At 40.9% G+C, this 22,792-nt stretch overlaps 1 long non-coding RNA gene across 2 annotated transcripts; it reads right to left on the bottom strand.

Annotated features, from left to right (window-relative positions):
• Window positions 1-5,394: 5,394 nt before the first annotated feature.
• On the bottom strand, window positions 5,395-13,988 carry LOC145550639 (uncharacterized). 2 transcript variants are annotated; one of them, XR_014086504.1, is made up of 3 exons: window positions 13,384-13,988; window positions 11,806-12,107; window positions 5,395-5,632 (listed from the first exon to the last, which is right to left on the bottom strand). It is a non-coding gene; the product is annotated as an uncharacterized LOC145550639 (long non-coding RNA). The 2 variants fall into 2 exon arrangements; XR_014086505.1 differs by having other exon boundaries at window positions 11,806-12,104; window positions 13,384-13,987.
• Window positions 13,989-22,792: the final 8,804 nt, after the last annotated feature.

Consider the following 22,792-nt stretch of genomic DNA (forward strand, 5'->3'; position numbering starts at 1 on the left):
GAAGGAGAGGGAGCAGGGGTTACAGTAAGGGATTGAGAGGAGGAGCGCGGTTGCCCCCACCAAACCGAGCCCCACCCACTCCAGAATGCGGTACGGCTCGGGGTTCCAGTAGCGCTGCAGCCTTTCAGGGTGATGCAGCTTGATGTACAGCGTGTGGAAGGCAAACCGGCGAGAAAGCAGATCCTTAACCACTGTGAAGAACTCCTCTCCAGGTAGAGCGTCGTTACACAACAAACGAGTCCTGAAGATGATCCTCCAGCTGGTTTTCCAGTTTAAATCTGCGTGTTCAAAACAAAACTGGGTTTTTCATCACATGCTGCCCAGATTTTTATGCCATATTTAGCTGTGTGGAAGGCATATATTGCCTAAATGAGTAGGGTCGCTACTCATTTAGGCAATATATGCCTTCTGAATGCCAGGGGTGAACTTTATGAATGCCACAAGTCTTCAATCTACTGTGACATTAGGGCCTGGGTTATAGAACAGGGAAAGTTACAACCCATATGTACCACACTGTTCTATTAGCTGCTAGTTTGTCTTGTCCATCGATTGTCAAATCGGATTACTCTGGAGAAAAGTCTCCAGAAACATTATGGCCCGAAATATTACCCTGCCTGTCTCTGCATCCCTTAGACTGGCTGTTGACTCGTCCTTTGACTTATAAACTCTGGTCAGAATGAGGACCTCCAAATATGCATGTAAATGCATTTGGTCCAGCTCCTTCCAGTTCTCTCCAAAAACTCACCTTCCTTTTAGATTGTCATTTCAACAAGGATTTTCTGTATTACACAAGGCCTGAGTAGCTCAAAGACTGACTTGATGTCTATAATGCGAGTTACTGCCATCCTAGTCAACCCTGGAATGATCAACAAGAAGTTCCAGAGCTTCCAGGGTTTTCATCTTTTTATTTCCCTGCTGCTCATTTACCTAATCTCTGACAGTGACAATATCACATGTACCTTCAGTGTGTAATGTGTTTAGGACTCCCTTACAGAGAGTATTTATGTTCCCTCCACTTCTACTGAGTGTCCACTCAGTTGGGTGGAGTTTGTCCAGGGGAACAGAAAAGGTACCTGTCAAAAGTTGTATGAACACCTGCTTTCAGGCAGCTTTCTAGTGAAGTAAAGAGAATAGTGAAAGAGTGGGTTTGCGTGATTGTTTAGGTGTGTGTGTGGTGTGTGTGTGTGTGTGCATGCATGTGGTGTGGTGTGTGTGGTGAAATATGTCTCATAGGTGCAAAGAAACAAATAGAATTGGACATTTTTTTAACCTTTTTACCCTTTAACTTGACTGCCGGGTCAAATTGACCCGAACAGTATCGATGTAACAAATAGACCCAGGGGGGCTGCAAATGTGTAAAATGAACCATTTTCATTTTATACATAGAGTGCACCTATTAAGGCAAATAGAAATATTTTCTGCAGAAACTTCTATATTTAAAAAAATTAAACTTTGAAACGGGTCAAATTGACCCGCAACATAACAGAATGGTTTTAAACTACTTTGCAGAACACTTTGTGAAGTTCGGTCCATTCACTTGTATTAGCTTACGTCAAAGGATATGCAAGTCATAAATGACTTTGTAAGGACTTAATAAAATGCATATTTATATGTTTATAGATTAAATTAGTTTAAACTTTTAAAAAAGATAGTGATCTTTAACAGAAAACAGCCACAGCAGAAAATAGAAGAATTATACAACTAAGACAAGCGACACACCAAATTATTGGAGACAATAATCACACATAATTTGTACAATCAAGAACAATCAATGAAGGAAAATATGTTATATTGTATATTGCATTTTCTAAGTAAAAGGGCATGCTAACTTATTTGAAAAGCTTTTATATAGACTGGTTAATATAATTTGAAACATCAGTTTCAGTCTAGTTTTGCTGTAAAGATAAACCTATCGATATTTTAATACTGTAAATTTCAGATTGCAAACAATTAATGAAAATCTACTAATAGTACACAACAGCACATCTTATTTTGGATTAAGAATGTATTAAAGTAACTTTCATTCACCCCACTCATTCTCTCTATACAGAAAAATACAAATCAATCCTCGAAGTTCATATTTTATCTCTCCAATATGCAAATGTCAAGATCCAAATGATCACCTTTAACACATTCAAAAATTAAACAATTTTCCCACTTTATAGACAAGAAGCCCTCCAGTTTTCATCTTTTATATTAGCGTTCTCAACGTGGCGGTACCGCCCCCAGGGGGCGTTCAGAGGATGGCAGGGGGCTGGCGGACATTTTTACAAAAGGGGGGCGCTGGGATGCCTTTGGGGGCGTTTGGTCGAAGGTAAACTTTACACCTTAAATGCACAACAATGCCAGTTTAGACTTTGAGCAACTTGGTAAAACTGTATTGTGTAACATTAAATCATGCTTGGCTGCAACTGTATCGATGGCAGCTCTTCTTCTATTCAGTGTTTGTTAGCTTCTGTTAGCTTCTTGGCGCAGCTCCGTTCTCCTGCTACTGGTAGCTAAAATCCCGATACCCTCACTTTGTATCCCTCTGAAAAATGAACCCATTTAAATAAAGAAATCCCTCCATGGGTGATACCACGATAGAGAGCGTTCATTTTATAGAGTTAACACGGTGCTGTAAGTGGTCCGGTATGAAACGGGGTGATAGAACAACACAGCACTTTTAAATTTCAATAATCAGAATGCAGAAATTGTTTCCGTTGTTTTAAAAGGTTTATGTCGGTCTGCCTTTTCCCCATCGATACTCTTACCGACCGCCCTGCACCTTAGGGGCTTAGAAAAAAAAAGGCCGCCCATTGTGCAAAACTCTGAAACAGGAGAAGCGGGACATAAAACGGAGCGACGAACTAGATGTGAATTATGGCATAAAAACAGAGAATCCAACGCTGAACAGTGAAAAATCAACACATGATGTGAAACACATGACGATTAGGCAGCGCAGCAGGTGATGAGTGAAAATTACTGAAATTATCAAATAAATGTAGCAACAGGAAAGAAACTAAAGTGGACATAGCAATAAGCCAAGAGAGGATAATGCTAATCAAAGGAAACTAAATGGAAATGAATGAAGAACAAAATGCAAGAATAAACTAAGAAACTAAAGTAATACAGAGGAATAAACTGGTATGGCAAGACCTTTTGAGTAATAATTAATACAGAGGACTGTATGGCAAGAATAAACACACTATTTCCAGATAAAAGGTAAAATAATATTGTTGAAATGTCATGGGTTTGTTGACCACATCTAGTACTGAGAATAAATATATCTTACAGACATAACAGTAAAGAACTTATCACTTATTTATGTTTTTAATTATATTTGATATATTTATTTCTTCAATATTATTTTTCATGTCAGTGTTAATGTCATGAGGCTGATGACTCCATGACACTTTCAATTTGACTTATTAGGATTTGATTAAGAACCAGATTTGTTCTTTGTCATTTCTGTCCAGTAAAACTATTAATCTATAAATCAATAGACAGGTCTATATAAAGATATAATCTATGTTTCTGTCTCATATTTGTATGGCATTAAAAGGACCTGGAAATGTTGGTTTTCATTGAAAGTTCTGGTTTGCGCAATAAATGCCATGTGGGTGAAATTTTATGGATGATACTCTGATGTCCCATTCTCCTGAAGGCAGCACAGAGCTGCACCACCAGAAACTGACAAACACTGAAGAGAAGAGCTATGATTAATGTAGTTACAGTTCTATCCATGTTTTAATGTTGCAGAGCTCAGTCAGTCGTTTTGCAAAGTTCAAAGTTTAAACTGGCATGTTGTACATTTTTTATCTGGTCATTTTGTGAAACATTTAACAACTTAAAATGGCACAAAATAAAAATATTTTTTCCACTCTGATTTGCTGCTGTTAGGCCTACCAATTTTAACTTGAATGTTCATTGCATTTTTCATAGACGCCTGTGAAAATAATTTCTATTCCCATGACATTGTTCTCTGGGAAATTATTTTTGATGATAAATACAGAAACAAGCATAAAAATCAAAACATCTACAATGGCGATAGTAATATTAATGATAAAATAATAGTCAGTGCAAAGTATCCTACAAATTCTTTGGTGGGGGCAGTGAGGGACCTGGAAAAAGGCTAGGGGGCGCTGGCCCAAAAAAGGTTGAGAAACACTGTTTTATATGAACCTCTACATAGGACATATATGAAAATAGTTCTACGGCGTTTCACCTGTGTGACGCCTCATGTGCTGAGTTAAACCAATTTTTTGACTAAAACTTTTTCCACAGTCCACATGAAAACGGCTTTCATCTGTGTGAATCATCATGTGCCGAGTTAAAGCCTGTTTTAGACTAAAACTTTTTCCACAGGTCCCACATGAAAACGGCTTTTCACCTGTGTGAATCATCATGTGCAGTTAAACGTTTTGACTAAAACTTTTTCCACAGGTCCCACATGAAAACGGCTTTTACCTGTGTGAATCATCATGTGCCGAGTTAAAGCCGGTTTTAGACTAAAACTTTTTCCACAGGTCCCACATGAAAACGGCTTTTCACCTGTGTGAATCATCATGTGCTTGTTAAACTAAGTTTGTGATTAAAACTTTTTCCACAGGTCCCACATAAAAACGGCTTTTCACCAGTGTGAATCATCATGTGCTGTGTTAAATGTAATTTGCGACTAAAACTTTTTCCACAGTTCACACATGAAAACGGCTTTTCATCTGTGTGAATCATCATGTGCCGAGTTAAACCAATTTTTTGACTAAAACTTTTTCCACAGGTCCCACATGAAAACGGCTTTTCATCTGTGTGAATCATCATGTGCCGAGTTAAAGCAGGTTTTCGACTAAAACTTTTTCCACAGGTCCCACATGAAAACGGCTTTTCATCTGTGTGAATCATCATGTGCCGAGTTAAACCAATTTTTGACTAAAACTTTTTCCACAGGTCCCACATGAAAACGGCTTTTCATCTGTGTGAATCATCATGTGCCGAGTTAAACCAATTTTTTGACTAAAACTTTTTCCACAGGTCCCACATGAAAACGGCTTTTCATCTGTGTGAATCATCATGTGCCGAGTTAAACCAATTTTTTGACTAAAACTTTTTCCACAGGTCCCACATGAAAACGGCTTTTCATCTGTGTGAATCATCATGTGCCGAGTTAAATTCGGTTTTCGACTAAAACCTTTTCCACAGGTCCCACATGAAAACGGCTTTTCACCTGTGTGAATCATCATATGAGCATCAAGAGAATATTTGCAAGCAAAAAGCTTTTTACAGGTCACACAGGAGAAAGGTTTTCTTCTATTCTGATTTTGCTTCTCAGCTTCAGCAGTTTCCTGGAAGATGACCTGCTCCTTGTTTGGTTCTGATTCAGTTTGGTTTGTTTGTTCATAAACAGGAACCACCATGCAGGTATCAGTCTCCTGTTTTAATTCAGGCTGTTCTTCACCCTGACTGGAGTAAACTTCTTTCTCTTCCACTTTTATTTGTTGACATTCTAGATCCTGCTGCTCTTCTTTTATATGTTGATCTTCTGGCTCTTCTTTTTCTTGTTTCACCTGCAGAGGTTCTACCTCGTCCTGGTCCAGATTGGATCTCCTCTCCTGGTTATACATCTCGTTCTCATAAACGTTATGTTGCAGGCAATCTGGAGAGGAAAACAGAAAAAAAGAGGAATTGTTAACGTTACTGAAGTAATTAACAGACTTTCATCATTTAAGACAGAAATCACCAAATAAACACATCTGAAAATTCAAGAGTGCAGACATTCAGCTGACATTTGGAAAATTACCAAATTAAATATTTCTGATTAATTTATTCACTCCAGGCATGATCGTTATTGTTTAAAAATAATTTTCTAGTATTATTTCTAATATTTTCTATGTTGGAGCAATTAACTTTTTATTTTTATTACTTTGAACTTTGAGTTCAGTTTCATGTTAATTGTTTATTTTATATTTTTTGTTTCTTTACTTAAAAAAAATCCTAACCCAAGAACCCAGAATCTTGACAGTTTGACCATTTTCTGTAAGTTTAGGGACTGGTACAGGACCAGCATGCACTGGGCTTTCACCAGACCTTTTCTATTTTACTGCTAAGAATAATGATAATGCTTAGCAACAGAGAAAACATGCAAACAAAGAAAGAGACGCAAACAAATGAAATACAGCAAACAAGAAGAGATGACGGAAACAAAAAGCAAATAAAATGTAGCAAGCAAAAAAAGAGACGCAAACGAAACCCTCCTGCTGTGCTGGACCAAAACAGCAGAAGATGCCTCAGCACCGCAGGATATTGTTGATCAGATCGACGGACTATTGACATGAGGGCTTGACACACAACGTTTCGCAAGTAAGATGGACATAATATTGTGTATATTTTGTAATTAGAATATTACTTTACTGTATTTATGTCCACCAGTGAAATATCAGCTAATGCTAGCTGGTATAGTGCTATAGTACTTGGTGTTCAGTCCCCGCTCTGAAAGCTAATTGAGATTTTTTTTTTTAAGTTTCAGTTATTTTCTAACACTGACTTAGATATCTGATACAAGAGCCTATTATAGAAATGAAACAATATAATAAAATAATAATATTACACGTTATAACATTCACCAGAAAAGTTTACACAGATGGCAATGGCTATTATTTACTTCACTTGGCACGCTGGCAAGCCAAACAGGAAACCGCCCATGTCCGTACACCTTTACGGAGTCCCGGCCACACAAACTTTGCCCCTACCAGTTTAACAGAAGCTTTGACACCCGGGTGTGAAAGGGAATGAACTGCCTCAAAAACCCGCCGACGCCAACTAGAAGGGACCAAAGGCCGAGGTTTGCCAGTCGAGACATCGCAAAGAAGGGTTGTGCCACACTCATGAAAGGAGACCTCCTCTAAATGCAAACTGGATTCAGCTGCTTTAAAGGCCAGAATATCTGGGTCGGTCAGTCGGTCAGTTGGTCTGTGGCCATGGCGAGGTAGTCCACACCTAAATGCACAGAAGCAACCCTTGGTCTGGACAGACAGTCAGCCACCAGATTATTCTTGCCAGCTACATGCTGAATGTCAGTAGTGAACTCTGAAATGGCAGATAAATGCCGCTGTTGCCGAGCCGACCACGGTTCAGAAACTTTTGCCATAGCAAAAGTGAGAGGCTTGTGGTCAACAAAAGCAGTAAAGTCCCTGCCCTCCAACATGAAGCGGAAATGGCGTGTTGCCAGAAAAAGGGCAAGCAGTTCCCTGTCAAAGGTGCTATATTTTTTTTCAGCATCCCAGAGTTTCCTGCTAAAAAAAGCGAGGGGTTGCCAGGCACCATCTACCCATTGCTCACAAACTGCCCCAACTGCATAATCAGAGGCGTCAGTTGTTATAGCCACAGGAGCAACTGTAGATGGTTGGGCCAAGTGCGCAGAATTAGCCAAGGCCTTCTTGGCATCATCGAATGTCTGCACCCTCTCGGGGTCCACTCAATCTGCTGGTCCCTTTTTTGCCTCTAAGTGCCTCATACAAGGGTGCATGAGGTGAGCTGCCCGTGGGATGAAACAGTTATAAAAGTTAATCATACCCAAAAACTCCTGCAGGGGCTTCACTGAGGGAGGGCGGGGAAAATCGGAAACTGCTTCAACCTTTGCAGGCAGGGGAACCGCCCCTTGAGAAGACACTTTGTGTCCCAGAAACTCAACAGCAGGCAGTCCAAATTGGCATTTAGCTGGGTTCACGATCAGGCCATGTTCACTGAGCCTAACAAACAGCTGCCGAAGGTGCACCATGAGTTCTTCCGCAGAGGGACTAGCCATCAATGTCGTCCAAATAGACGAACAAAAACGGCATACCCTGCAGGACCGAATCCATAAGCCGCTGGAAAGTCTGCGCTGTGCCTTTAAGACCGAAGGGCACCGTAAAAACTCAAAAAGACCAAAAGGCGTGATAACTGCAGTTTTGGGTACATCTAAAGGATGGACTGGAACCTGATGGTAGCCTCGCACCCAGTGGCGCAAAAAGTGGGTATGCAGGGTATGCAACGCATAGGGGCGCAGCACCAGAGGGGGCGCCAAAACCCCGTCTGGAGGGGCGGCGCGCCGATGATTGTTTTCCCATACACTTCGGCGCGTGTAACGCTCCTTCACCTCGCGCACATAACGAGGTAAATGTAGCGAATTTTACCCTTCCCCTTCACGTATCTTCGCCTGGGGGGGGGGGGGGGTGGAGCATCGCTCCTTCACCCTGACGAACCTTCCCTCGGGAGGTTGGGTGGTGGGGGGCGCCGATCTATGTTTTCGCATCCACCTGAATAATATGTAGTTGCGCCACTGCTCGCACCAAGTCCACCTTAGAGAACACGGTTGCTCCAGCCAGGCGGGCAGAAAAGTCCTGAATGTGAGGAATTGGGTACCTGTCGTTACTGGTTGCGTTGTTAAGGCGCCGAAAATCCCCACAGGGTTGCCAACCCCGTCTGCTTTGGGAACCATGTGCAATGGAGATGCCATGGACTTTTGGAGCGCCGTACAATGCCAGACGCTCCATGTTTGCAAACTCCTCCTTTGCTATCGCTAACTTAGCGGTGTCTAGGCGGCGCGCTCGCGCCAAAACCGGTGGACCGACTGTAGTTATACAATGCTCCACTCCATGCTTAGCACGGTAGCAGAAAATGTGGGAACCGTTAAAGATGCGAACTCTGCTAACAGACGCTGATACTCATCACCTGTGGCAGCATGTTGGCGAGAGGTCGTTGGCTGGGACCGCCAAGTTTACAGGGGTATGTATCAAAGACACAGCATCTATTAAGCAGCTATTAGCACATGCCCCAATAACCTAAAGCCACAAAAATCTGCACCCAAAATAGGTAAAGACACAGAAGCTATCACAAAGTCCCACTGAAACTGACGTCCGTTGAAACACACAGTCACCAACCTCGAGCCAAAGTGCGAATCGGGGTGCCGTTAGCCGCGTCCAGTGGCGGTCCGTTACTTTTGCACAAAACGTCCGCTGCCGAAACTGGCATGATGCTCCGCTGTGCACCCGAGTCCACCAGGAAACGCCGTCCGAGACCTCATCCATGATGAAAAGCAGCTTGTCCGAGCTGCCGGCACACACAGCTGCTAGCGAGCGCCGACTCTGTCGTTTCCCCTGACGCACGAACGAACACGGAGGAATGCAGCGCTTCGCCTTCACTCCAACCGGCGATGGTAGAAACAGAGAACGTCGTCCTTCCGTCGCTCTGTCACCGCAGCCACGGCGTCAAAGGCTCCGACTCTCCATGTGTCACAACTGGTAGAAGTGCATTTCTCACTGTGGTGCCTGGAAGCCAACAAAATCCGGTCCGCTTCTTCAGCCAGGGAGCGATAATCCTTGGTCCGGATCAGCGGGGAGCTGGCCAGCGCGGTGCGAACAGGTGGGGAAGCTGGCGCAGAAACAGATGTGTAAAAAGGAAAGAAACATCTCCCGAGCCCAGTAATGCCAGCATGTTCTCCATCAGCTCGGAGGGTTTGCGATCCCCCAAGCCATTCAGAGAGAGCAAGCGATCGGCCCGCTCCGCGTCTGACAGTTGGTAGAGCCGAAGCAGATTCTCCTTGAGAGCGCCGTATTTGTTAGCGGTTGGTGGGTTCCTCAGCAGACCCATCAGACGGCGTGTTGAAACGGAATCCAACGCAGCAACTACATGGAAGTACTTGGTCTCATCTGTGGTTATCCCACAGAGATGGAACTGGGCTTCCACATGTTGGAACCATGGTTCTGGATCGTGTTGCCAGAACTCTGGGAGCTTGATAACGGCAGCAAAAACGGAAGCGGCGGTTGGAGCAACGGCCGCCTGGCAAGAAACTGGGTCCGAAACCACAGCTGGCGGAGAAGCGGCGGCAGCATCTGGTGAGATTCCGTTAAAAACATGTCCAGATGTTCGGGGTCACCAATGTGGAAGTCAGCAGAAAAAGACAAAAAAGATTTGAGTCTTGTTTAATTCTCAATGTCTTCCAACATACAACCAAAAATGGAATGAACCACAACCGTTGGTCACTTCACACCTCACCTTCTCTCCTTCAAAATAAAGCATACATTCTGGTGTGAAATATATACATTGTATCCGCCACAGCATAATATTATTCAGTATTAATCATTATTTATTTCTGTCTATATTTTATAAATATTACTGATAAGTCGAGAGCGGTCCATTAGGCGTCTATCCTTTTATTATGTCTATGTGAGAAACGGCCCGGTCTACGGAAGACGGGTCCTTCGAAGGCCACGAATATAGACGACCAGAAGAGAGAAGCTGTAGCCTTCAGCTAGCTGCCTAGCCTACATCTCGGCGTTATGTTGCTTAGCAACCGTGACAACGTGAAGCACAGAGTGCTAAGGAAAAAAAGCGGACTCGAAGGTAGTTTTTACTCGTTTTTTCTGTATTATTCTTCACCTTTTGTGATAAAGGTTGTTCCATACTAAAAAGAAATCTGTTTGATTCTAAAATGTTTAAACATGTATAGCAAGGAATGTAAGCAAATTATTCATTTTCAAATACTCTCTAGATCTCAGGAAGTAAGACATTACAGTTAAATAAAACTATTATGTTTTAATTCTTAGTTTAATTAGTCAAACCGATTTGCTCAGGAATAAATTAAATACTTTAGTGAACCAAAAATTTTTACAGGCTTAATATCGGTGTTCCGCCTCCACTCATAGGGGGAAACTAGCGGGAGTTTTTAAAACGATTTGCCGGGAGACGTGCGTTCTCTCTCGGTGTACCGAACTGGAGCGCCCCGGTCAGCTGACAGCTGGCGAGGGGAGCTGGCTGTTAATGCAGCGGGAACAGACATCTCCGAAAACGTCTGAGCAATATTGCAATTAAGTGATTTATTGATGAACCGAGAAGATATCTGAGATCTATACATCAACATTCTCGCCGAAAAATATTGTAAAAAATCATTTTGTGTAATACAGCAAAAAACAACAACAACAAAAAAAATTGCTGCCATTGCTGCTTTTCTGAACACCCGTTTTAAAGGATGCAGACCCTAAATTTGGACACAGCTGTTTTTTTTGTTCGACTCCCTCTAGTGGTCTGGAGCACTTCCGTTTTCAGCACTTTTTGTTTGCATCTTTTGTTTGCTGCATTTCATTTGCGTCTCTTTTTGTTTGCTGCGTTTTATTGCTATTTGTTTGCGTCTTTTTGTTTGTTGCATTTCATTTGCGTCTCTTTTTGTTTGTTGCGTTTTATTTGCTATTTGTTTGCTGCATTTTATTTGCTTTTTGTTTGCGTCATCTCTTCTTGTTTGCTGCATTACATTTCTTTGCATCTCTTTTTTTGTTTGCTTGTTTTCTCTGTTGCTGCGTATTTGCACCCGTCGGCCACAGGTTCATATAAAGACCAGCTGTGCCTTTATGTGGAAGGATAAAAAGAAACTGTTCATTATAGAAACAATAAACAGTAGTTTCCAGGATGATTTTAGAAATACGGAGTTGTGTCTGCCTCGTTATTTTAACCTGTTGTATCCTGTTTACAGGAAAAAATCTGCGTCTGTTACAGCGACACCAGCCCTGTTGCGTGAAACATTTGCTTTACTAGCCTTTTGCTGAATTGTTCTTCATATTTCTCCTGTTTATGAAAGTAAGTCTCAGCAGTTTAAGGAGGAGAGCCCTAAGAAAGATAACTGGTTCCATTTTCTCTCTACATAAATAAGCCATTCTCACAGCGTAGTTGTGATGTTTGCGCTCTTTTATCTGATATATAAACATGTATACAGGAGGGGAACGGTTACTAAAATGACCCTCATGCAGAAGCTTCATACATTCAAACCTTAACCTGAATCCAAACGCTGGTGTTTCTTACCTATTCGGTATAAGATTATCTTGGGCTTCCGGGAGAAATCCAGCAGTCTGCGTTGATCATCCATCTCTTCCTCTTGATGATTTCTTTAAACTCTGTGAATGTTTCTTCAACAGCAGTCAAATGCTTGTTGATAAACTCGTTTATACAAACTCTCGAAAATTCAACAAAACAAACCATGCGCCATCTTGTTTCTCGTCTTCTTCTTCGTCTTTTTTATGGCGGTTGGCAAACAACTTTAAGGTGCATTACCGCCACCTTCCAGGTTGGAGTATGGATAAGAAGCTCATAGCCTCCTCGTTCTTCTAAGAAAATTAAAAATACTATCAAAAACTATATCTCCCGATTAACTCTGAAACAATTCTCTTATAACCAACTTATTTTTATTACTACTAAGCTCACTATCTTGTAAAATACACTATCTTGTATCTTTCTTTCCCGTACATATTTGTTGGTTTGGACATACAGGATTAAATAGTACTCTTAACTTAATGAATAAACGTAATACAGGTTGTTGTATTTATTGTGGAAAGTTAGAAACAGTACAGCATATCTTTTTAGAAAAAAATTGTTAATGCATGTCACCATGAGAAAAGCCTTCTGGGTTTTGCTTAAAAACTTTTTAAAATATTAAAATCACACATTTTTGTCTCATGAAGTGAAAAATTTATTGGCAAAACAAACTTATTGTCAGAAATCTTTTCTTGCTATTCTATGTTTTTGTTTGTGACTCAAACTTTTGCTTGTGATTCTTACATGACATTATGGGCAGGGCCTAAAATTACAACAAAAAAATTTCTGGTGTGTGCAAATAGAAGTTTATGTTTGGCAAATAACATTTTAAGTTCACGAGACAAAATTACATTTAATTAAAAAGAAAATTTTTAAACAAAACTTTTTGTAAAAGAAAAAAAGAAATAATTACTATTCCAAAGTTTTGATTACAAATTTATTATGCTTAACTTAGGTTTTTTTTATTGACTATTTGGGGAAAATATTTAATTGCATCCTCACCAGACCCTAAACGTACTTAAAGTCTGGATCGACTTTTTTTCCTCCTTCATTAATGACACACTTTTATTACATACATTATATCTATCAAGGTAATTCAGGGTGACTTATTTTTTATTCTAAATTAATTCTTAATGAATTTAAGTGTTATTCTCCTTCAAGATACATTTGCCTAACGCTGGAATAAATGCAATGTACATTATACCCAAAAAATGAGTTGTTGCTAGGGAAACAAAGAGTGAAGTAGAGGCCAATTGAGGTTGAGCAACTAAAGCCTTTCCTCTGCCTACATCTCCCAGAATGCTGTTCTGAATCTGAATTCAGTGAAATTATTGAACATTCTAATATATTTTCTATTGATATTTATACTATCGATTCTCCTACTCTGTGTGACGTATAAAAGCCTGGACAAAGCCACAAGAGATGAAACACAGTTTTGTAAACCAAAAAAGCTAAGTGAACATTTTCCAATAAAGATGGCTGCCTGGTTTCATTATTTCATACATGCTTTTATCCAAGATCAAGTGTTTGAGAACTTGATCTTGTTAAACAAACATGTGATGGCCCCACCTGACAGCCTGCGGCGACGTATCGAAGTAGATGTTTCTGTTGTACTGGGCATCCGACACATAGATGGTAGCCAGGTCAAAATCCTGAAAACGCACAGAGCAGCTGTTAAAAAACAAAACTATTTTCTCACTCGTCTGCCTCAACCTCAAAAGACAGAAGCAGTTTCTAAGAACACATAAAGACAGTCTGTTTGAAATTCAATTTCCTGCTTGGCTAGAACCGTCACCTGTAGATCTTGAGAGGAAGAACACCATATTAAACCCCCCCACAGTATCATGTACAATGCTGTCTGCATGAAACACTCCACACACTTCTGACCAATCACACAATACTTCACATAGACCTGAACCTGGTGTGGACTTGATTTTCATCTCGTAACTACGTCAATGAGAGCAGACTGCGACTGTTTGGACATAAAACCCGAGCATCTTCTCTGAGACCGTGCCGATTTCCTCCTGACTATGGACTAATATCAGCCGATATTAGTCATATTGTTCCGATAAACAAAACTGGGCCAATATTAACCATCAATATTTATTTCCTTCTTGTTGCCATTTGTTTCTGGAGGGGGAGTGAACAAAGTTGGTCATGTGACAGCAGGGGCGCAAAAAGTGGGTATGCAGTGCATGCAACGCATAGGGGCGCAACACCAGAGGGGGCGGCGCGCCAATGATGTTTTCCCATACACTTCAGCGCGCCTTACGCTCGCGCACATAACGAGGTAAATGTAGTGAGTTTTACCTTTCACGTGTCGTCGTCTTGGGTGGGGGGAGGAGGACATGAGCGTATGTTTTCTACACTCCTTCACCCTGACCTGACATACCTTCCTTCGGGGGGGAAGGGGGGAGGGGGGCGATTTATGTTTTCGCATCCACCTGAATAATGTGTAGTTGCGCCACTGTGTGACAGTGATCAGTGATTGTGAGGAGTTTAACTGAAGCAAAGAAGGAGTGATGAAGTCAGCAGCAATATGGTTGTTTTTCCCCCAAAGTTTCAAAAGCAACAGCAACCTTAATATCAGCCCAAACTTGTACATCGGTCCATCCCTGGCTAGAATGACCCAATCAAAGTCCACACTTTATTCCAACTGTGCCAAGATTTGAAATCTGACATTGACAGGCAAATTTCCAACCAATCTGAATGAGCTCGAGCTACTGTCCATTGAACAGCAGACATTTTATTCAGACTATATATTGTGTGAAATATAGACATTTATAAAATCATGTTGCATTTTCTAAATTTATTTATTGCATTTTTTAAAGGTTTTGTTGGCTCTAGTGGCCTTCATTTTAAAGAAGCTTGACAGGAAAGAGGAGGAAGACATGCGGCAAATGTCACCAGGCTGGGAATTGAACCTGCGACCACCGGCATGAGGACTACAGCCTCGGCTGTCTGCAAGAATACCGTTTGAAGTGGCATTCTTGCAGACACCAAAGTAAGCTTTTCGTTGTACAAGCAAACATGTTTCTGCTATGCACATGACAGATAAAGGTTGAAATTAAATATTTTAGTCTCTGGAAAGCTTTCAAAGACGTACCTTTAAGGACAAATTAATCAAAAGATGCTACAATAAGGATTTATCTCAGGGTAACTGAATCCAAATGCCCTCCAAACTGCTCAAATTTATCTTTGTTAAACATTCTGAAATAATGAGCAGTTCATTTCCCCGTTATCTCCGACTTTATGTTGTTAAAATCCAGCTGGTTTGTGGCTGTAATGAGACATGAAAGGTTCTGGGTGTGTAAATATTTCTGGACCAACAGCATCTTCTGATCTTCATCCTCTGACTGTAGTGAAACAGAAGATGCTGCTCTCCACAGCACAAAACGACAGATGTTCTCAAAAAATCATCACAGAAACAGAAAATTATTTTAGTTATCTACTGACACACCTCACCGGCTAACTGGCCTTATCTCAGCTGAAAGACCAAAACTAATTAATGATCCTTCCTTTTGCTGACAGCGTGATTACAGCGCGTCCATGTCCCTTGAGAAACATCAGATGTTTTCCTTTCCGGCGCACATGAAGATAATTGGAACGTCCATCCCCATTTCAGCCTTCCTGTGATCTGCTCCAAGCTGCCAGTCCTGCTCTAATAAACCACTGCTGGTGCTGCATTCAAAGACCAACGGAAATCTGGTTTACAAACAACGTATCTTAAATTCCCTGGTAAATTATTGACAAAAAAAGGAGGGAAACTAACGTATTTGTATTCGGTATGCAACACAAAACATTTATCTATTTATAAGTATTACACATTGTTTCATTCATCACTGCATGCAGTACGTTTTTACGGTGAAATGTGTTTTGCCCACATTCCATTGACACCCTAAGGCAACACCAGGCGTCATGTTGTATGATATTTTCACTGTTTCTCTAAATTTTTATGAAACTATATTAAGGATAAATTAAACATATAGTTCAATTTAAATGAGTTTTATTAGCGATTGAGATTTGGACTGTATTTCTTTTTTTCTTTTTTTTTTGCAGGTAGGCAGGTTTAACGAGGGATCAGGGGATTTTGTGAGGAAAGGTCAGTCAGGATCAGAGCTGGAGCTGCTGTTCCTCAGTCTGTTTCACAGCTCAGCTTCACCATGTCGGTATTTACCTATAGATGCTGAGCGCTGAAAATACATGCTGTAAATCAGTGGTTCTTAACCTTTTTTGAGGTACCGAACCCATCAGATTCATATGCACATTCACTGAACCCTTCTGTAGTGATAAATAAAATGATTTTTTTTCCAAATTCAAGACATAGGGTCAAATCCAAGATCACTAAGTCTTCTTAAAACGTAGAGTCTCTGAGAACAGTTCTTCAAAATATAATCAGTGTTTTCAGCAAAGTTGAGCTGACTGTCCAGGAATGACCCAAGGTATTTAAAATTTGCCACAGTTTCAACAGGTTGGCCATCGAGAGAAACTGGAAACACTTTAAGGTCTTGTTTAGATCATTTAATTAGCTCTACATTCTTAAGAGAATGAAAAATTAATAATAAAAAAGACTGCGGTATTTTGATTTAGTAATGTAATTATATTAGTTGTGTTACCACCCCACGCCACTAGAGGCAGTAGCAAGCCCGAAAAGATGCTACTAAGGAGCAGATTTAGAAGTTCACCGAAAGCTACAGAACTTGGTAAAAACGGTGAGTTTGCTGAAGTAAATAAAGACAAAAGTTCAAATCCATGCTGAGAGTGGAGCTCCTTCAATCAGAGCTAATCCGCAGCTCTTATTGGCTAAGCAATGTAACGTGATCCTCTGCAGCAAGTGATGGCAAAGCCGCGCGTCATCACGACTTTACACATGGGTGTCTATACCTCCGTGGCAGAGGCTCCGCCGAACCCCTGGGGTTCGATCGAACCCAGGTTAAGAACCACTGCTGTAAATGTATGTTGTTTCTGAAGGAATCAGATGTATATTTTCTATTTCACTTTTGCATCATTTCTCTTTTATCCTTGGCTTTAGCCTGTGAACCAGGACGTCTCAGAAGTCGTTGGAGTTCTCCCAGTTTGACCAGCAGACTTAAGTCCTGCCTGGGGCCAGAATTCCCAGTGTAATATACATTAATTTGTTTTACTGCACACTTTTATTCTTTCACGTTTTGTGTATTTTTAGGAGAAATATCTCAATATCAATCTCTCATCTACTACCTGAGTCTTACCTGTCGCTGCTCACCTGTCCAGGCTGCCGACTCCTCTTCTACAATGCCAACTAGCAGGATATATATCTGGGCTGTGCTTTACTGGACTCTCCTGGCACTCTTTCAACAACCTGTTACAGGTCAGATCCAGTATTCTGCTGCTGAGCTCCTCCGGCTGCGGTTTCATCTACCTGCACTTCCCCCTGCTTCACTACTCATCTCGGATGCAACTTTCCTACCACGCCGGAAATACATCCACCGCGGGTCTCGTCGGAACTTCCAAGAGGACACGTCGAAACCCATACAATCCATCTGGTCTACCTCTCGTCGTCTCCGGCGTGCTTCCAACCGGGTTGTTGACCGCAGCGTGCTAGCTTGCCTAGCCCGGTCAGCTAACACTCCTGCAAAGTCTGATAACTCCTCTGTAAACTTCGGTCTGCTTAACATCCGCTCACTCACGGGCAAGGGACATCTCATCCAGGATCTCCTCACTGACCGTAAGTTTGACTTTCTATGCTTGACTGAGACTTGGCAACAACCTGATGACTTTTCTCAGCTCAATGATTCTACTCCACCGGGGTTTGTTTACATCTGTCAACCCCGTGGCACCGGCCGGGGAGGAGGTCTCGCGATAATTCACCGCGAGAAGTGGAAAGTCTCGCCGTTGTCTGCTCCCACCTTCTCTTCGTTTGAATCAACTGTGTGTCAGCTCTCTGGACCTACCCCCACCATCATCACAACCATCTACCGCCCCCCGAAAACTAACAGTGACTTTCTGAATGACTTTGCTGCTCTTCTCACTCACCTGTCAACCCTCTCACCAAACATCATAGTATTGGGTGATTTCAATATTCACATGGACGATGGCAATAGTTCTCTGACTAAAGACTTTTCATCCTGCCTCCAGAGCTTTGGTCTCCAGCAGTTCATCAATGTTCCCACTCATTCTAGGGGTCATGTCCTGGATCTAGTCTGTTGTTCTGGTGTTTCCCCTCTGATTGTACAGCTGATGAACTTGCCATAACTGACCATTTCCTCCTCTCATTTAATATTTGTCTCCCTCTCTCAATCACTAAGCTTTCCCGTCTTATCTCCTTCCGTAACATTAAGGATATTAATTTAAATTCTCTCTCCTTTGGCGTCAATTCACTCATGGACAATATATACTCAACTCTAAATTCAACCACCCTTGATGACCTGGTCTCACATTACAACACTGGTCTTCACTCAATACTCAACTCTCTTGCTCCGTTAAAAACCAGATCTGTTTCTTTTGCTCGTTCTGCCCCTGGTTTACTCCTGAACTTCGGCTCATGAAGGCCAAAGGACGGCAACTTGAGAGGCTCCACCGGAAAACTGGACTAGTTGTTCATAAAGACATTTACAAAAATCACATATTACATTATAAGGACTGTATCACTCAAGCCAAATCCTTTTACTACACTGGTTTAATCTGTTCAAATGAAGGCTCCACCAAGTCAATATTCTCACTTTATAAGAACATCATTCAAGTTCCGGACTCTCTACCTTCATATTTGTGTTCAACTGATTTTTGTAATTCCCTCATGTCATTTTTGACAGTAAAATTCTTAAGATCCACCAGCATCTCAGCTCACAACCCTCCCCTGTCCTACTCTTGAACTTTCTCCTCCAGCCCACTCCTTCTCTTCCTTCCAGCTCCCAACAACATCAGAAATTACAACCCTTATACACAAATCCAAGTCGTCCACCTGTCTGCTTGACCCCCTTCCCACAGTCCTGGTTAAAGCCTGTGCCCCATCCATACTCCCTCTTATCTCTGCCATTATTCACTCCTCTCTCTCCACTGGAACAGTTCCTGCTTCATTTAAAATTGCTGCCATAACCCCTATCTTAAAAAAACCTGGTGCTGATCACTATAATCTGAATAATTTCCGTCCTATCTCCAACTTGCCTTTCATCTCCAAAATTCTTGAGAAGGTAGTAGCATCCCAACTTCACACTTATTTATCCAACAATAACCTGTATGAACTGTTTCAGTCTGGTTTTCGTCTCCTCCACAGAAACAGCTCTCATAATGACCTCCTTATGGCAGCTGACTCCGGCTTGCTGTCCTTTCTCATCCTACTTGATTTGAGTGCAGCGTTTGACACTATCTGCCATACCACCCTACTCAACAGACTTTCCTCTATTGGCATCACTCAGACTCCTCTAAACTGGTTTAAATCATATCTCTCTGGCCGCACTCAGTTCATTCGGATCAAAACCTTCTCTTCCCAGCCTTCCTCTGTCACATCAGGAGTTCCACAGGGATCTGTCTTAGGGCCCTTCTCTTCATTATTTATCTCCTTCCCCTTGGCAATATTTTCCGCAAGTATGGCATTGATTTCCACTGTTATGCGGATGACACCCAGCTCTATGTTTCCAGTAAGCCCGCCTCCAACCTCCCACCATCTTCGCTTACTGACTGCTTGACTGAAATAAAATCCTGGTTCTCCTCAAATCTGCTTCAGCTTAACAGTGATAAAACAGAGGTTCTTCTCATTGGTACCAATCTACTCTGGCCAAAATCAAAAGCTTCAGTCTTGTAATTGATAACTGTCCCGTTTCTCCCTCCCCTCAGGTAAAGAGTCTGGGTGTCATCCTTGACAGCACCCTGTCTTTCCAGTCTCATATTAATAACATAACCCGCTCGGCTTATTTTCACCTACGCAACATCAACCGCCTCCGCCCCTCCTTACTCCCCATTCCACTGCCATCCTTGTTCACTGTCTTGTGACATCACGCCTGGACTACTGCAACTCCCTTCTGTTTGGTCTCACCCAGAAATCTCTTCATAAGCTCCAACTGGTCCAGAATTCAGCTGCCCGTATCATTACCAAAACCCCATCCATGCACCACATCACTCCTGTCCTGCAAAGACTCCATTGGCTGCCCACCAAGTTCCGCATAGATTACAAATTCTTCTGTACACTTTCAAGGCCCTTTACAATCTCTCCCCACCATATCTTTCAAATCTTATTCATATTGCCATTCCCTCTCGCTCCCTCAGATCATCCTCCTCAATCCATTTCACTGTCCCCTCTGCCCGTCTCACCACCATGGGATTTCAGTCGCTCTGCTCCCCAACTCTGGAACTCATTACCACCATACCTTAGAAACATAAAGTCATTATCAAATTTTAAAACCGAACTCAAAACACACCTTTTTAGATCTGCCTTTTCCACATGACACAATTGGTTTGCCTGATTTTACATAGTTTTTATATAGATACATTGTTTTGTTTTATTTATTTTTATCTACTTTTACTTGTTACATTTTATTTGTTTCTGTCACAGTTTTTTTTTTACTATTGTACGGTGTCCTTGAGTGCCAGAAAGGCGCCTTTGAAATAAAATGTATTATTATTATTATTAATATGAAGTACTAATGTATTAAGACGGCTAATGTAATGAAATAAATTAACTGTTGGAATTTATTTCCACTCTGCTGTCCATAGCAAAGTTAACTTTTATTCAGTAATATTTTTGCCAGAAAAAAAGTAAAAAAAAAAATGTAGCTAATGTCTGACAATGTCTGATTTATCAAATTTTATTATGACAATAAAATGTCAAAAATAAAAGGAAATTTTTTTCTTGTCTTCTTGAAATGTTAAAGGCACATTAAATTATGGATTCATGTCAATATATTTTTAAATAAAATGCTGTAAAAGTATGTGTGTTCATCAGTGTCAATATAAAAAATATCAGAATACTTTCGATCAAATAAAAACATTGTGCTCTTTATTCATAAATTCCCCAAAACAACTAAATAATCACATTAAAAAACTCTGTTTAGTCATTTATTTGATTACACAATATATTAGCGTGTGTGAGAAAATGTGTCAAATATTAACTTAAAATACTTTGCAGAACAGCACTTTGTGAAGTTCGGTCCATTCACTTGTATTAGCTTACGTCAAAGGATATGTAAGTTAGGGCTGTATAAATAAATCGATTCGGCGATATATATCGATATCCGCCCTAGGAAAGTATCGATTTTTCATCCGCGAGTATCGATCCTTAAACCATAGGGGTCCATAGCCTTATAGCTCTTTTTAACGTCTATTGTTACGGCGTAGCAGCAAGACTCCGCCTACATCAGTCACACTTTCAAATTGAGCTTAAAGTGCACATTATAAACTACACACCAGTTTTTAAATTGTGCTAATAGACCAAGTATAACCTGAGTTATGCTAAAATTAGTAAACCATATTTTTCCGAATGTCAAAAGCGCCGCCATTCACCGGCTTTTCCGATTATGTGAGAGGGAATGAGCTTCCAACGTACAAAACGAAACATTAGATTCCTGTGTTGTTGGAAATGTAAAATCTTCAATAAATAACAATGGGCTGTATTTTGTTGCTGAGAAACAAAGTAAAGTTGTGCAAGTAACCGTGAAAGAGAAGCGGAACGGAGAAGCGGCGCGAACGGAGCAGCTGCTAAAGCAGTGAGATCGCGAAATTAATGCAAATTTCGACTGGTAGCATTCGCTTCATAATTAGTTTTTAGCTTAGCGGTTTCTGATCTGTATATAAAGGATTATCTGAAGAATGAACACGGGTTGATGACATCCGCAGCGGGCGCGCAGCGGCGCTGTGTTTTGTTCGTCTTCCTTAAACTTTCACAGTTTAAGGAAGACGAAGAGGAAAACCTCCCAGCCGGAATCCGCGGCGCCGTGAGGATTTCCATGATAACAATAGCTGATCGATCATTCTTATTAGCAATAGACAAAGAGTATCAGAGACTGAGAGTACTATGAGATCCTGAGAGGCAGCTACTCAGAGATCCAATCAGGGAAATAGCGGCGCTGCAGGGAGTCGATCACTACGGGGTGAGGCGGAGCCACTACTTTAGCAGTTAGAAGAAAGCAGCTTACATCCACGGCTAACTCCGGGAACCAAGGTGGAAACGCATTTTTTCCCATAGCCCAAAAGACTGCATTTGTGGCTGCATTTTTACTTCAAAGTGCCGCCACAGTGTCCAAAAGAAAAAACATAAGTGCAATAATTTGCATATTGAGTCTACAGAGGCTGATAATCTCCCCACTCTGCTCCTGGATTACCGTTTAAACTTTTGAGTTTCATGTCAAATCCACATGAATTAAATGACAGAAACTAATTCTCTCACTGCATCTTTGATTCATTTTGTCCAGCTGCAGACTGTTAAACTGTCCAATCAGAGTCAGGTATTGTGTAGTTGGTGCGTTTAGTAAGTTTTCAATTAACTAAATTCAAGTCTATGGAACACAAAATGTCACTAAAATCATTCTGTCCCTCTAAAAGCTTTCAGAAAATCGTAAAAATGCACTGAATCCTATCGCTCAAAAATATCGTGATACATATCGTATCGTGACCATAATATTGAATATTGTATCGTACCCCTAATTACAAGTGATAAATGACTTTGTAAGGACATAATAAAATGCATATCGATATGTTTATAGATTCAATTAGTTTAAACTTTAAAAAAAGATAGTAAAAAAAAATAGAAAAATTATACAACCAAGACAAGCGAAACACCAAATTATTGGAGACAATAATCACACATAATTTGTACAATCAAGAACAACCAATGAAGGAAAATATGTTTATATTGTATATTGCATTAACTAAGTAAAAGGGCATGCTAATTTATTTAAAAAGCTTTTATAAAGACTGGTTAATATAATTTGAAACAAATAGCATCAGTTTCAGTCTAGTTTTGCTGTATAGACAAAATTATCAGACTTTTTTAATACTGTAAATTCAGATT

This window comes from Poecilia reticulata, unplaced genomic scaffold, assembly GCF_904066995.2.
Source record: "Poecilia reticulata unplaced genomic scaffold, P_reticulata-male-v2 Scaffold_129, whole genome shotgun sequence".
In the NCBI taxonomy this organism is placed as follows: domain Eukaryota; kingdom Metazoa; phylum Chordata; class Actinopteri; order Cyprinodontiformes; family Poeciliidae; genus Poecilia; species Poecilia reticulata.